Source organism: Papio anubis, chromosome 3 (genome assembly GCF_008728515.1).
Source record: "Papio anubis isolate 15944 chromosome 3, Panubis1.0, whole genome shotgun sequence".
In the NCBI taxonomy this organism is placed as follows: domain Eukaryota; kingdom Metazoa; phylum Chordata; class Mammalia; order Primates; family Cercopithecidae; genus Papio; species Papio anubis.
In genome coordinates this window covers 17,691,217-17,706,181 of record NC_044978.1, presented here as the reverse complement: position 1 = coordinate 17,706,181, position 14,965 = coordinate 17,691,217, and the positions used below count along the sequence as shown (strand labels likewise).

General features: G+C 37.0%; 1 protein-coding gene and 1 pseudogene across 2 annotated transcripts in view; one reads left to right on the top strand and one right to left on the bottom strand.

Annotated features, from left to right (window-relative positions):
- GALNTL6 (polypeptide N-acetylgalactosaminyltransferase like 6) overlaps positions 1-14,965 on the top strand; it is a 1,207,198-nt gene that overhangs the window by 106,032 nt on the left and 1,086,201 nt on the right. The window lies entirely within an intron of this gene.
- On the bottom strand, positions 9,818-10,301 carry LOC108586150 (annotated as a pseudogene). The gene has a single exon (XR_001903035.3). The product of XR_001903035.3 is annotated as a cytochrome c oxidase subunit 6B1 pseudogene (transcript).

The following is a 14,965-nucleotide window of genomic DNA, read 5'->3' as shown; positions in this document are numbered from 1 at the left end:
AGCCTATTGTATGTGCTCTCCACACTGATTTATTCATTGGGTACAGAACTTGTCTTTTCTACTGTTTTTCTAATGTGTCTTTGTACATGTCTCTTTGTGAATTAATATATTAGAATTCCAACTGCTACTTATGGAATTTTTAGATTATGGAGTATATACACCTTCAACTTTGCTGGGCATCCAGAACACATTCCCTGACTTCCACGGATATAAATCAGTTCCCATCTCCCGTCTCTTCACTAACATTTGTTATTAAAAAAACATAATAAAAGCATTACTATCTGATGGATATGAAAGATCAGATCACTATTTTCATAATTTGTATTTACTTTGCGACACATTACTCCAAACATTATTTAAGGTACTTTTGTCTTTTTGGTTTCTTACTCTGTGAAATTCATGTCTGTATATTTGCTTATATTTCTGTTGAGATATATGTTTTCCTTCCTGATTTGCAAGTTATTTTTATTTTCGGGATACTAACTCTCCTCAGTTTTAGCTTTTACACATAGCTTCTACTTTTTCATATGTTTAACTTTTGTTTATGACATATAGATAGATAGATAGATAGATAGATAGATAGATAGATAGATAGATAGAGAGAGAGATTTGTGTGTGTGTGTGTGTGTGTGACGGAATCTCACTCTGTCGCCCAGGCTGGAGTGCAGTGGCGCGATCTCAGCTCACTGCAAGCTCCGCCTCCCGGGTTCCCGCCATTCTCCTGCCTCAGCCTCCCTAGTAGCTGGGACTACAGGCGCCGCCACCGCGCCCGGCTAATTTTTTGCATTTTTAGTAGAGACGGGGGGTTTCACCATGTTAGCCGGGATGGTCTCAATTTCCTGACCTCCTGATCCACCAGCCTCAGACTCCCAAAGTGCTGGGATTACATGCGTGAGCCATCGCGCTTGGCCCATTTTGATATTTTTAATCTCCTCTTAAAGATCTCCTTTGTTGATGTTGTTAAAATGGTCCTCATATTTCTTTTAGAATGTTTAGTTTATTTTAACCTATACATAATTTTTTTTCTGTTGAGCATTAAGGGGTCGTAATTTTTTTCCTTGTACATAAGGAACAGCTACCTGCTTCAGCACAATTCATGAAACAGTGCTGACATTTCCACTGAAGTAGGAAAAGTATCTAGTATTTTTATTCTGTTCCATTAAGAAAATTCCACGTTATTTTAAGAAATATAAGTTTATAATAAGGTGTTCTAACTGATAAGATATCTTCTTCAATGTATCTCAATTATTTGAAATTCTCTTAGGTATTGTTGGTGTTTTACTTTTCTTTTTATGTTTTTAGAAGAAGAATCAGCTTGCTATATTTTAATAATAATATTCTGTAGATTGATGTTGGAATTATTTTGAATTTAAAATCTCCCTCCCTTTACAGAACTGAGTCTATGATTGAAAATACTATAGATTTTGTGTTTTTCAATATCATTTTACTGTTATCTGATATACCTTGATTGTATTGTAATTAGAGTAACTATCTTGGTGTCTTCTATGATTTCTCTGTACTCTCACACCCTATACACATGCCACCAAAGTTCCTACACTATGTCATTAGGCTGTGCAGGATCTAGTCTTGGCACCCCTTTGTCCTCATTTCCTACCACTCTCTGTTTTGTCCTTTCTCTTGTTCTGCTCCAGCCATATGGGTCTTCTTGGTGGGGAATGTGAAAATCACATTCCTGTGTCAAGGACATTAAAATTTGTGATTCCGTTTGCTTGGAATACCACCCAGAATCTCCAACCGATCCTTTGCTTGTGTATTCCACTACACAAAACCTGCAGCTGGTCTTTGCATAGTTGTCTCTCTCATGTCATTCAGATCTCCGCTCAAATGCCACTGTCACACAAAGTTCTTTGTTTACCTTTCTTTAGTTCCTTGCATTAACTTTGGACCTCACTCATCATTACCTATCTATTCATTACATATACTTCTTTATTTCAGAAAAATTACCACTCACTGAATGCTTTTAGTTCATGATCATATTCCCTGTATTAAAAAGTGACTCAGTAGCCACTCAATAAATATTTGTTGAAAAACTGAAAGATGAAGAGTCTACTCTTAAGTGCCATAAAATTATTTTAACTATGTTTTTTCAAATTATATCTTCAAATTGTTATTGGAGAATAAAAGCATAGGTGATATCTGTAAAATAATACATATGTAAGAAGTGTTTAGTGCAAAATAAGTAGTGAAAATAATTTTATTTATTAACTCACGGAATCCTCATGACAACAATATAGTCACTATTAATATTATTTCTTCTTAAAAGATGGAGAGTTTGAGGTCACGGAGCTTAAAATTTTTCTTCTCATCACTCAACAGTAACAATGGAGCCCCTTGGATGCAGTGGAACCACTGTGCTGTGACTCCAGTGCCTGGAGGCTAGAACACAGAAAGAGGGGTTTTAACCACGATCCCTGGTTTTCAGCCTAGGAAATAAAATTAAGAAAGAGCTAGAAAATGTTAAGACTGGAAGGCTATCAAAAATAAATGAATCATGTTCATTGCTTATGTAGGACAACTAGCTTTCCGATATCCTGCTAACTTTCTCTTTCATATTTAAATTGTACAGAGGAAGTCATGCACCTTATGACAACATTTTGGTCAATGACAGATGACATATTCAACAGTGGTCCCATGAGATTATAATACCGTATTTTGCTTTCCTCTTTCTATGTTTAGATAGGTTTAGATAGAAAAATAGCACTGTGCTCCAGTTGCCTACAGTATTCATTACAGTAACATGCTACACGCTTGTAGTCTAGGAGCAATAGGCTACACCACAGAGCCTATACCATCTGGGTTATTGTAAGTACACACTGTGATGTCACAGAAAAATGAAATCACCTAATGACACATTTCTCAGAATGTATTCCCATTAAGTGACACATGGCTGTAATATGAAAAATTATACCACTGACAAAATGCATCATTAATATATTCTACATTTTATAATCACATATTTTTATGAAAAATTTACTATCACAAAATATCATTTGCCACTTCATTTTATTGTTATTACTATTATTTTTGAGATAAAGTTTCTGCTCTGTCACCCAGGCTGGAGTGTAGTGGTGCAATCAGGACTCACTGCAGCCCCCACCTCCCAGGTTCAAGCCATCCTCCCATCTTAGCTTCCCAAGTAGCTGGGACTAGAGGCCCACATCACCATGCCCAGCTGATTTTTTGCATTATTTTTTGTAGAGATGGGATATCTCTATATCGCCCAGTCTGGTCTTGAATTCCTACCCTCAGGTAATCTTACTGCCTCAGCCTCCCAAAGTGCTGGGATTTCAGGCATGAGCCTCTATTTTATTTTATACATAAATGTCTTACAATAGTTTAAACATTAAGATTCCCTCAAGAATATCTTGGTGATGTGAGCACAAGGGCCAACTAGAGTTGCCTGGCACACCCCAGACCCCCACCCCGCCATCAACACAAAAACCCAAAGCAACCAACACCACTGTATTTTACCTGGAGTGACTGAGGAAGTGCACTGGAGAGTGCCCGTGTGGACCTGCACAACGGTGTGGCCTCGAGCAGCTAGCCAGCCCACTGTACTTTCACCTGCCTGCTCCAGGCCTGGCAGCCAATCTGGTCAGGTCCCACCTCACTGCAGAGAGTGTGCACAGCTGCCCAGCCCCATGCCCTGGCTACCCTGCTGGAGGCATTCACACACACCCACCCCTAGCCTGAAAGGGGCCCTGCCTTCCTGGAGAGACTGCAGCAGCCACCCAGTCCCATGGCACCTGTGCAAGCCAACACTCAGGCCAAGAGCAAATCCAGCAGCAGCCCCAACTCCCTGGAAAAGGCGAGACAGAGATGTCTGGTCCCACTGCACTTGCATTCACACCTGGCCCAACAGTCTGGTCAATGTCTGTCCCATGTCCCCAGAAAGTCCATCACTGAGCTGCCAGCCCCACTGAATGCACCTGCACTTGGCCTGAAAGCTGGTTCAGAAGTGGCCCCCTGCTAGTTCCACTGCACCTGTCCTGAACATGCCTAACAGCCAGTGCGGCAGTGGCCAGCCTCCTGGATATACCACCACCTGCACCCAACCCTACAGCCAGTTGGCTGGTAGTCTCCACTTCCCAGGAGACCACATGGAACAGCCTGAGGGTCCTCCACACCATTACATGCCCAGCCCAAAAATCAATGTGGCACCTTCACCTCCAGTAAAACCACACCATCACCTTCACAAACTCCTGTAACCTAGGCCACTTGGGTAATCGCAGACCTCCCACATGAAAATTACAGCTGAAGAAACTGCATGAAGGCCATGCTACTGAATCCACCCAGAACCACAGCTGATGCACCACACGCAACAAACACCCTAGGATTCATCTACAAGAAAGAGTCTCAACAAACTAGATATAGGGAGTATTTAATTTAACACAATAAAAGCCATATATGGCAAACCTACAGCTGACATCATACTGAATGGGGAAAAGCTAGCAGCTTTTTCTTTAAGATCAGGAACAGGGCCAGGCATGGTGGCTCACACCTGTAATCCCAGCACCTTGGGAGGCCGAGGTGGGAGGATCCCCTGAGGTCAGGAGTTCAAGACCAGCATGGTCAACATAGTGACTACTAGTCTCTACTAAAAAATAAAAAATAAAAAATAACCAGGTGTGGTGGCAGGCTCCTGTAGTCCCAGCTACTAGAGAGGCTGAGACGGAGAATTGTTTGAACCCAGGAGGCAGAGGTTGCAGTGAGCTGAGATCGTGCCACTGCACTCCGGCCTGGGTGACAGAGCGAGACTCTGTCTCAAAACAAACAAGCAAACAAACAGATCAGGAACAGGACAATTATATACACTTTCACCACTTTTATTCAGCATACAACTGAAAGTCCTAGTTACAGCAATTAGGTAAGAGAAGGAAATAAAAGTCATCCAAATTGGATATTGATGTTCTTGCTTATGTCTTTAGTGGGAATCTCTTGAGAAATGCACATCAGAGTAACCTGCTAGCTTCTCTGTTTCTCCCCAGAATGGCTTAGTAACGCCATTTGGTTTGAGTTCCTAGTAGATTCATAAAGAATTTCTCCAGTTCTGCCCGCAGGTGGCTATTCAACTACACTTTGCCATTTAACAGTGCCTTACACTTTTATTTTATTAGTAGTATTATTTTTAGAGACAGGACCTCATTCTGTTGCCCAAGCTGGAGTGCAGTGGTGAAATCATGGCTCACTGAAGCCTTGAACTCCAGGCCTCAAGCAATCCTCTTGCTTCAACCTCCCAAAGTGCTTGGATTATAGGCATGAACCACCACAACCAGCCCGGATTTCACTCATAATATGGGTCTAGTCCAGCAAAATTTTACTGAGCACCCTGATTGCAGACACATAAAAAAGTATTCCAGGACATTCTTGTTGACAATTCTACTCTGGATTAATTGAAAATTTGTATTTATATGTGAAGTTATAGATTTAACATGTAGTAATCACTTTCCTGTTTACTAGTGTTCTAATGTTGATTTTTAAGTTAATTTTAAATTTCCAACTGTTAATGATTGAAAGTTCAATTGTAGATTAGTATTAAAACCAAGGACTATAACTATCACTGCTTTATATAAAAACAATCGTCAAAGATATTCTGATACTTTGTGGTTACTCAAATTTGAATATCAACTAGATGTTATAACATGATAGTAAAGAGGATGAAAATTGTGCTTTATCCATTCCTGGTTACTTTTGAACTGTGTTCAGTGTATTTCAGCTCTCACTTGTTCACTGCATTATAAGAATAATTATGAAGAATGAAGCTGAAAAAACACACAGTTCATAAAACTAAAATCCTTAATTCACATTTGTATGTTGTGAGTTAATGAAATTTGTTTTCAAAAAAAGCTTGATTTCAGAAAAGTCTAATTACATTGGTATACTAAAAATTATCAGCTTTATCATTATTTAATGGAAAGCGATAACTGATAGAACTGTTTATAATAATATAGAGTGATGTTTTTCATTTAATACGTTTGTTGGAGAATAAGACAACATAGAAATATTCAGTGGGGGCTGCTTCCCTAGAGTTAAAGATATTTTTTGTAAGGGTGACTTTAAATAGTATTTTAGAAAAATATAGGTATAGGTGTGCAAACTGTAAGTGCATTCCAACAGCATAAATAGTATACACACATACTAATGGAGTACCTTTGATGGCATACATGTCCTAGTCTTTCAAGTCACTACTGGTTTGTCAAGGTTACTACAACAATTTTGAAGCTTGGCAAATGAAGTTACAATATATAACCTGGTACGTGTCTTTTTATCCGTAGTCAACAGCCAAAAAGTGAATTGTGCTGGATGGAAACCGAGGGTTGTAAAAAAATAAAAGATTATTGACTCTGTTCGTTATTGACTGTGAACAGCTGCACAGAGAAGCTGGAGGCCAGTAGGCCCGCCAAGCACCTCTCTGAGACTGAAGCCATTTGGAGCCAGGTTGGAAGCAGCTGGAGGCTGAGGTGTCTTGTCTAGACAGCAGAGGCTCTGCATGGCTCTTGAAGATGGGCAAAGAGCCCATCAAATGGGCAAAGGACTTTATAGAGAGAAAGTCCTTCCAGAGTTCTTGGCACAAATTCATCGACCTATTTCCTTGGTGTATGTTACTATTAAAATGAGTAGAGAAACAAGACACAATAAATCGACGGGATGTTTAGAGAATGAAATAGAATGGTATACACATCTAAGTTTAGAACTTCAAAAAACCTTGGCGACATACCCTAATTCCCTTATTTTATACATAGCAACACAAATGTCCAGAATAGATAAATAAATTGTATCTGATAACACAATTGGATGACCAGGGATCCGGAATGTGTATCTAAATTGCTGGCATCCATATTCAATACCTTTTCCAGGTGTATTAAATCCTTGTGCTCAAAATGTGATCTGCAGAGCAGCAGCATCAGTGTCACCTGTGTGTTTGCTAGAAATTCAGAATCTCAGACTCATTCACAGACCTATGAATTAGAATCTGCATCTTAGCAAGATTGCCTCTCTATATGCTGTATTAAATTATTTAAAAGACTTATGAATGATAACTATGTTCTTGAGAGATAAAGGTGGAAATTGCATATGTACAGTAGGAAAAAATCTTTAGATCATCCATGCCTTATAGCATTTCGTTTATTACATTGCTAATGTCAGCCACTTGTTTGATTTTAAATGAGTCCCTCTCTTAATACAGTAATTCGAGCTCATGGTAAAATAAGAATATTTCTGTTTTTCAATAAGTATAATTTTAAATTTATAGAAAGACCTGGTTGCTCTCAAAAATTTTAGTTTGAGCCATAAAATAAACAGATTTTCATGAAATGTTTTGTTAGCTTTCATATAGACAAATGAGTTTTAGTTTATTTTCTATTGTTGTCTTTACTATTTTACAAACATAAATATTGACATTACTCAAGTATCTATAAATGGGAAACAGTTACAAGCAAATTAATTGTTATTAACTGATTCAACAAATATTAATGTTAGGCACTATGCTAGATATATAGTTTGTTAGGGATTAATTTAGACTATTTCATTTTACCTAAAATTCTACAAAACAATTTGTGTCGTATATTTACTTAACTAAGACAGTTAACAAATGATTATACTTGGAGATAAAATGCAAGTGTTGTTTTAATTATTTTACTCATAATTTTTTTCTCTTGTTATAATATTGATTCAGGTTAACCAGCAGCAGTTACACGAATTATAAACATCAGATTTACTATGTCATCTCTCTATAACCTACCATTCTGGAGGCAGTTTTCACTAATAGTTACTCAAGATTAGATAGCATTTAGAAAATTCAGTTAATATTCTTTTATTCATACAATTTGGAAACACATCAAAGATTATTTATAGACTATAGTGTTTTCTCTTTTCAATGTAGGGGTTTTCAAATGTTATAAACACCAGGGAACTTTTTAAAATTTATATTCCTGGACTACAGGTTAAAGTTTTTGGCTTCGTTAACTTACAAGAATCTACTTTTAACATATCTCCTGTTTATTTCTATGTACTCTGAAGGTGGAGTCCCTTTGGGATAAATAGGCTAGTGTGTCTCATATCAAGAGATGATATGACTTCAGTTTCTTAAAAGCCTGTTGGCGGATAAGGTAGATGAAACTGAGATTACAGCATTGCTTTTATCTGTGATGTATGATTTGAAATGCTGACAAATACATGTAAATATTTGGGGTACATTTCAAGAGCAATACTAAAATAATCTAGAGTAGTGAATGTACATTCACAGAAGAGTTGGCACTAACGGTACATTCTCTTTTTGGTAAAACCAGGAAGTAAAAAGACCCTTCTTTTATGTATGCATGTATATCTATGTATGCATTTACCTATTTATCTTTGAGACAGGATCTCACTCTCATCGCGCAGGTTGCAGTGCAGTGGTGTGACGATGGTTCACTGCAGCCTCAATTTCCCAGGCTCATGTGATTCCCTCACCTCAGCCTCCCAAGTACCTGGGACTACAGGTGTGCACCAGCACGCCCAGCTAATTTTTTTGTATTTTTTTGTAGAGACAGGGTTTTACCATGTTACCGAGGCTGATCTTGAACTCCTGAGCTCAAGAAATCCTCATGTCTCAACTTCCGTAAGTGTTAGGATTATAGGCATGAGCCACTGCACCCAACCAAGACCCTTCCTTTAGATTTTTCACTAACAAAGTGGTTCATTTAGGAACTCTTAGAGTAAAAAGGCTAGAATACCACAGTTTCTGTTAATGTTTTTCTTCCTATATTCCTGTCATATTAACCAATTTCTCTTTAAATCTGCTTGGTGGAAACTGAAAAACTGTGAAGTTGAAGTTTGACTTACTTTTCCCTTGCTGTCTCCACCTAACTTTTTTTTTCTCCCCAAGAATGTCATGTCCCAATGATTCCAAATCCTAGAGAGTTCTCCTGACCCTTGGTCTCCCATTCCCGCGAGAAAATGCTGCCATGTTCTTTCCTGCATGGGAGAGAAGCTCTATCACTTTTTTCTGCAGGACGTGAGATGCCAGTAGTAAGTACCCTAAGTTGCTTGGGCAGTGATGTGAGAAGTACTTCCGGACAGGTTCCAGTTAGGTTTATAACCCCAAATTTTATTTTCTAAACCCTAATCAGGCCGATGAAAGGAAGAGGAGATATTTGGAAATGCACATCTTTGAAGTGTGATTTTCTCACTTTAAACCATGTAAGCTGGCACTAGAGTTGGCCCTGTATAACAATATAGTCAAGTGATAGATTAGTGATGCTCTAGTGGAGTCACAGCAGAGAAAACCAGAGGATACCTACTACTTGTAGCCTGATAAACTGAGTCTCCAGCATTATTAGAAGAAACTAATAAGGCTACATTGACCCTGTTGACTGAATAAATACACTGACTCTTTCTTTTTTGAGATGGGGTCTTAGTCTGTTGCCCAGGCTGGAGTGCAGTGGCATGATCATAGTTCATTGTACAGCCTTGATTGCCCAGCTCAAGCAATCCTCTCACCTCAGCCTCCAGAGTACCTGGGACCACAGGGACATGCCACCATGCCTAGCTAATTTTTAAAATTATTTGCAGAGATGAGGTCTCAGTATGTTGCCCAGGCTTCTGTGTTTTTGATAACACTTTTACCACGTGCATCAATCTTCAGGAGAGCAAATATAAGTAAAATCCTGAATAAGTGTACCTCTGTAAATGATACGGTTCCACTAGCTTGAAAGTTCCTGGGCAGGTGTGTAGATAAATTTTGTGACTAGCATTTTTGTTGCTTTCTTGTTTGGGTAGGTAAATAATGAAGATCTCTCTCTTTTTTTTTTTCCAATGAGTTTTTATTAGCAGGTAAGTCATGATTTAGGATCCCAGGGTGGGGATCACCGGGTTCTAGGTCTCCCTTCACCATCCTGGGAGAAGGACAGAGGACAGGGGAGAGGGAGGTACAGCCAGTTCAGATCTTCCCGGGGAATGTGCCACCAGCCCGTTGCTCCTCCCAGTCTGTGACCCAGGATGTGGGGCAGAGGGACTAGTACACACGCTGGTACCATTCGCACACTGAGACATTGCCACCTTTAGCGGTCATTGCCTTCTGACAGTGGTGGAAGTCCAGGTAGTTCTGCCAGCAGTTCCTGGTCTGGTTCTGGTTGGGGAAGCGGCTGTCAAAAGGGGCAGTCTTGTAGTTCTTGATTTTGGTCTCAATGTCTTCTTCCACCATGGTGCTGAATCCTAAAGGCACCCCAGATGCAACTTGCAGCTCAATGTCACCCTCAGCAAAGACACCAGAGTCGAACAGGAAGCGGAACTATGACCAGCCGCAAAGATTTCTTTTTTACCAATACCTAGTCAGGGTTAAAAATTTGGTGCCTTCATGCCAAAAGTGAGCTTCATATCCCACAGTAAGCGAAACCATATTAATGATATAAAAGTAGGATTTGGCATGACTAATCCTCAGAAAATATTCTATCTGTGGATAATTCAGCATTATTGAATAGAAAACTTAGACAAGAAATCACTTACTATCTCCAGGTTGAAATATCAGTTTCCTACATTAGTAAGGAGCCTGTTTTTTAATGAACAAAGTAATGTGCATACTAATGTGGCTTATGGTGTTGTCGTAATCAAATGTCCCTTTTGGTTCAAAAACTATCGTTTAATAGAAGTTTGAAGGCAAGCCAAGTACAATATAAATAGACCAAGTGGGTACAAAAACCTGTTCAGTACTTGGAAAAGGTATGTAACATCTGTTCAAAATAGAAAGCACTGGTTCACTGGCTTAATTGGAGGTGTCTTAGAAGCTATTTTTTTCTTCTGCTTTAGCTGTTGATCCGGTTTTCCTCTCAGGTTGTTGTAATTAAGGAATGCATACTTCGTATGAATTTGATACAGATGAGGCTAAGAACATTTTTGTAAGATATGGATCATTTCCTTTTATGCCAAAAGAGGGAAATCTATAGTGTTTCTAATATAAACAGTTAGTCTCTAGAAATTATTCTCAGATACAGTAATAAATTACTATGTGAAGCATCATTTATCCCTGCAAGTTAACAGTACCGTTCTTCCCATACAAGGGCTACTATAATCTAAACTTGTTGGAAACCATGACAAATTATATAAAAATGACCCAAGATATTCAAAAACCTATCATGGGATGAACAATGGATGTATATCAAAGCAGAACATATATTTAATTGATTTATTTTTAGAAATAGTTTATATTGATATGCTGTTCTTCACTTTTGCATCTCAGAAGAAAACATATTCAAATGGTGAAGAAAAATATACATTGAGCTTCTAATTTGTTAACACTATTGAGGAGAATAATAAAAGCCTCTATGATTGCATCATAGAGTAGATATTAGTTCAAGGCTAACAGCACATCTTTAAGTCCAATCTCTAGCAACACCAAATGAAACCTTCTAGCTTAACCTGCAATATCGCACTTCACAATACAAGTACCCAAGAAAAATGTGTTCTGGACTCATGAGCTTAGCTGTGGAGTAAGAAATTCTACTACTTCAGATACTGCTGGGTAGATGAATTCTCCTTCTCTATTATCTGTACTTCAGAGACAGACTTGAAAGAGAAGTAGGGAAACTTGCCTCAATTAAAACCTAACTATTTCTGTGGTAAGAATTTGGCTTTAGGGAAAGCAATTCACTGTTTGACATGAGTGCAATGAAATGACATTGAATTTTTGATAAGAATTACTATTGCAATTTTATTAATATTTTAGAATTACATCTCAGAAATTTTTCTTATTTTTCTAATTATGTAACTCTATATGAAACAGCTGTGTATTCCTTAACAATTCTTAATTCATAGATAAAAAGTTATTCCAAAGGACTATTGATTCCACGAAGCAATCGATTTCTAGAAAAGTATACAGCTTTGACTATAAAAGAGCACGCAATTTAAGAAGTTTGGTTTTTGTATGCACATGTGATATATGTACACAGAAATCATTCTTTTCCTTTATGTTTCTAGGCCTTTATTCTGAAAACTGGAGATTTCTGTGAAATCAAAAATCTTTGTTCTCTTATTCAGTCTCATCCCTTACGTTATTCAGCTGCCACAAAGCAGTTGAAATAGAATTACAGGATCAGCTTCTAGGTGAAAGAGTTTCACACCTTCTGATCAAAGAGTCTTCCAGAAAACTTGGTCAAATAAAGAATGGGTACACAGGCAAATGAAAAGTAGCGAAGTAAATGGAGTTCTGCTTCTGTCCAATGACAGTAGAAAGAGCCCTAATTTTAGTGTTTTAATTATTTTCTAATGAATAAACATGGAAAAATATTTAATATGGTTTTTTAATGATAAAAAGGCTCAGTAATTATTAAACAACAATCTGTCTCCGAATCTGTAAATTAGATGCATTTTTGTGGCTAATACTGACAGGTTTTCTTTCAGATACTTGTATTGTTTCTCACTGTTCTGCCATGTGTTGTGTGTCTATAAACCTAGTTATTTCCATAACAAAGGCTACTTTTTACCTGTAGTCTTCAAAACACATCAAAGATGTTTAGGAACAGTTGGATTTTTTTCCGTTTTTTAAGTTTTTGAAACTTGCACATTTCTTTTCAATAGCTTGTAAAGGTTCACGCCATAGAAATTTAACATTTCCTGGGTCTTTTCCAATGCCTGCTTAGTCATTCCCCAGTCTCCAGCCCAAGGGAATGTTAAGTGTGAAACATCTCAGATTCTGCTCACCTCCTACCCCTGACAACACTTACTGAATACAGAATTTCTGTACCCTCTGCCTCTTGTTTGAAGTTGTGACTCTTGATTCAACTTTTCTCCCACACTTGAATGCCAACATTATAGATCCCTGCCATTTCGTTGTGTAGCATTTCTGTGCAATGCCCCAACACCCATGAAATATGATATAATATTGTGTGCATGGACGTCTAAGAAGCACCAGTACAGATTTTTATCCAGTATGATACCATAAAGATTGCTTTGGAGTTTCCAGAAAAAAATCATCTGTGTAAGTGTGAATTAAAAACAATGTTGAATAAATATAGCCTGCACATTCCATTATAACTTAATTTTAAAAGTGAAAACTGAATTGTGACTAAACTGAAGATAAGACACACTCTTTCTCCTAAAACCAATGTTTAGATTCATGTGTTGGGAAATAGAAGTGAAATGGATAGCACAAATATTATTAACTCCAATCACCGTGAGAGAAGCATTAGAATTTCCTGTTTTGGAAAGCTAGGGCTATCTTCCTCTCTAATGAAAGTAGAGGAAGAAATAAAAGCTAAAACACCTTTGAAAATCCATGGCTTACGGGTGTGTAGGTTGCAGAAGTAGCAACTAAAATGTAAATTGACAGCATTTTTTAATCAAGTTTTCACAACTTGGTTTTCATAAGGTTTACTGATTTATAAGGATAAATTATTACCAAAGAAAGCTGCTATTTCACAATAGTAGGTGGTGATGGGGAGGTATATTAAGTTGACATTGATCTCAATCTCCTGAACTTTTTTTCTTTGCCTTCACCAGAAACCCAGATATTTAAAATGGAAAAAAAAAAGAAAAAGAAAAGAAAAAAAGATTAAATCTAATTCCAATAATTTCAATTAGAAAAAAGAAGTAGTGGGGTAGCTAGTAGATTTGCTTTATTTTATGTTATTCACTCATGATAAAATGTATGTAATAAATGGTAATTTAGTGTTACATTGGCATTAACTATTTTTCCTGCACTGATGATTTTGCCAAGTACTAATCAATATTCTGATTTTTTTGATAAGCCATCAATAGCTTTCTTTCTCATAACAAATTATTTCATTAGAAAATTTAATATACTATTATTGGGTATTAGATAAATACTGTACCTACTTTTATTACTCCTTGTTGTATATACTAGCAAAATGTGTGAATTCATGATGATTTTGATTATTTATGTAAATTTAATTCTATTTATGAAATTGTTAGAGTGCTAGTAAATACATCCAGTGAAACAGAAACAGAATGTATTTTCAGTCTCATTAATCAGAATACAGGATTTCTGTGTGGAAGTCCCCAAATCATGCAAACTATGTTGAATTACTTCAGTACTGAATGAATGAGATGAAAGATAAAAATAAATGGACTATAGAACTATATGTTGTATAGATTTAGGGTTATTATCCTTTATTGTCAAAATAAATATCTGCTAAATTAATAAAAATATAAATATTTCGTAGAAAATGTATTGTTTATCAGGATCAAAGTTAGATTATATAGGATACAGATAACAATCTTAGATACATGACCTACCCGTTAAGAACCTAAACATCTAAATGGGATACAAATTTACATACCTGAAACAATAAACAGACAGAAGTGATTATATACTCACTAGTAACAAGATGAATATGGAATCATATAATAAAGTCCTAAGTAGACTTCCGATAAAAAAGCTATGAACTTCAGAGTCCCACAATCATATGTATGTGTCTTGGATTTGCTTTTTTTTACTCACTGTGAGGTCTGGGACAAATCACTTTACTTGTGTGAATGAATGTTGCTTCCTTATAAAATAGAGTTGATTTCATCTATCTTGTATGCATGAGAATATTGAAAAAAATTATGGAAAACACACTGCTAGTCATGTGCAGTGTGTTTGATAACATATCTCATTATTAACTGTGAAAAAAACTGGAAACCTCATATTGTGTCCTCAGGAAAGACAAAAGAAAAAGAAGGGACATTTAAATTAATTTCTGAAACTATTGATAATCAAAGAGTGGCTGGAAATGGGGAGAGGATACAAATAAGACTGTTGTTATTAAGACCAATATATATGTCTGACTCATCTTTGGAGCTCACACTACCATACTACATATATAGTGGTTGTTGAATGAATAATACAATTAAATGAATCAAGAAAATAATGGGGAGTTTCGTTGACTATAAAAGTTTAATCTTCTGTAGCCAAACAATATTGCTCTTGCCCTAGAAGATCTGAGCTCTTGAAAAAAGATGTGAAGGG